Below are 2076 nucleotides of genomic sequence, written 5' to 3'. Positions count from 1 at the left end.
GTGATGTGAAGTCCCCTCCACCCACAATTTTGTTATTGGTATAGTAACAACCCAGTGCTGCTCTGACCAATAGGCAACGATGTTCTTTCTCCTTGTGGAGTGCAGACACCGTGTGGTGTAGCTGGTTCTTTTACCAATTCTTAAAGACTTGTTTTAAAACACAGAAACCCAAACTCTGTTAAGCTGATTAAAAACAGACAATAAAAGTAATATTCTAACTCAGCCACTTTGTCAACTCTCTTACTAGGACAATAGTCAGTTATAGCCAGGGTTGTTCATTGTACAACTAGTATCTAAAGGTGCTCTTGCTCTTGGCATCACTCAAGAGAAAATAGAATAAATAGTCTTCTGAAGTTTGCTTTTAAGAGCAGGAAAGGAATTTGGAAAAGTGTCCTGGGCGTGGTCAGAACATGTGATTCAACTTCCAAGGAGTTCCTGCCACTGTTTGAGGAGAGATTGTTTATTTGGCTCTTACTTGGTTTGTAGTGATAGAAACTGAATGTTGGAATGTAAATGTAGCTTCATCCTGTACTAAATACTATTTGGTTTTTGAGACTCCTGGATGTCTTAATGAAAGGGCTTAGAACATGAGTGCAGAAGATTCAGCAAAGCTTTCCCAAGACTCACGGGTAAAAAAAACCAAATAGTTCGAGCAGGAAAAGCTTGGCGTGTCAAATAATTCTTTTAAAGTATGTGTGTGAAGAGCTGGTTTGTAAGGAGCTTAGTAGCCAGCTCTCCTTTGTTTGCATGTTACAGTGCTCTGTGTTGCAGCAGGACCACTTGCTGCCTTACGTTGCTTCTGGGGAAATTGCATTCTGGAGTAGTTGCTCCTGGGTTTCATCTCCAAAGGGTAATTTTGACTGTTGAAGAATGTTCTTTGTCCCCAGCACGGTCCAGAGTGGTTTTCATGGATATACTTTCTGCTGCCTTTTGTGAATGAGTTCCTTGCTTGCTTTTGGATCAGAATAAGCCAGTTCTATTGCATGTTGCAATAAAGTACTTTCTCTACCTGGTGTCCTACTACATATAACTGTGCTTGCATTGTTCAAATTATTGCTGTCTGTGGAGCAAACAAGTAAAAGGGGATTTAAATCTCTAAAAACTTGCTGTTCACATATGGCATATGTCCTTTACCAAATAGTAAAAAGTACTGTTTTTCTGTGTGTTAGTAGTGTGTATAATTCACATATAAAGCTCAGGACAGATTTTAAACTAAATGCTACACAGCCTTGTCACTACTTCCAACAGTCACATTCAAGTGAAGACAAGCTGAAGGAAGCCTTGGATGTGTCAATGAGTCATTTCCTACTGCTGATGGGTTGAGGGCTATTGTATCCCTCTCTCTGATACTTGATACTGTTGGCCAAGTGGAAGTTCATGTCTAGAATGATTTGGATTCCTTTTGGAAAGGAATTTCAGCCATTTCCATGTCCAAAACATCCTTTCAAGGAGCTAAACTTTTTATAGCACTGCTCAGCGTGGCTGTTCAAGAGGAGCAAGACTTTGTGCTGAGGACACATAGCTGTACCCACCTCTCCCTGTTCTGTTGTACAGCAACAGCAATTAGATGGCCAAGTAACTGACAGAAGCTAAACTTCTGTAGAAAAGTAAGGTGAAGAAATCAGTGTTAGTACAATCGCTCTTGGTTAATGACAGACGCAGGCAAGCAGGTCTTCCCTCTGCTGGGTGGATCACAACGTTCCTGTGTTTTGTGCCACAATGCTGGTTTGCCTTAGGAAAATGCCTGTCACACCCCACCCCGTGGGTTACAGCACCAAACAAGGCATCAAGTGCTGTACAAGCTGTGTGAGCACTACACAGACAAAACCTCTGCAGTCAGACTTCTCTCAGACATTCCACAGAAACCTGGTAAACAGGATATTAACACACTCCAATGACAACTGACTCGAGCCCTGTTTCACACATTGTCATTTTACATATGCAATCTTGTACCTCTTGGAACTAAGGATGTTGCATGGTTGTGGAAAACTACATAGAAAAAGGGAGTGTAATGCAGCAGTGTCTTTGGATTAAGGCTTTGGTTAAGTCTTTGAGTTTTAAAAAAGGTTCAAGAAG

The sequence above is a fragment of the Fulmarus glacialis genome, unplaced genomic scaffold, assembly GCF_000690835.1.
Source record: "Fulmarus glacialis isolate BGI_N327 unplaced genomic scaffold, ASM69083v1 scaffold34279, whole genome shotgun sequence".
Classification (NCBI taxonomy): domain Eukaryota; kingdom Metazoa; phylum Chordata; class Aves; order Procellariiformes; family Procellariidae; genus Fulmarus; species Fulmarus glacialis.
Note: the sequence above shows the minus strand (reverse complement) of the source record.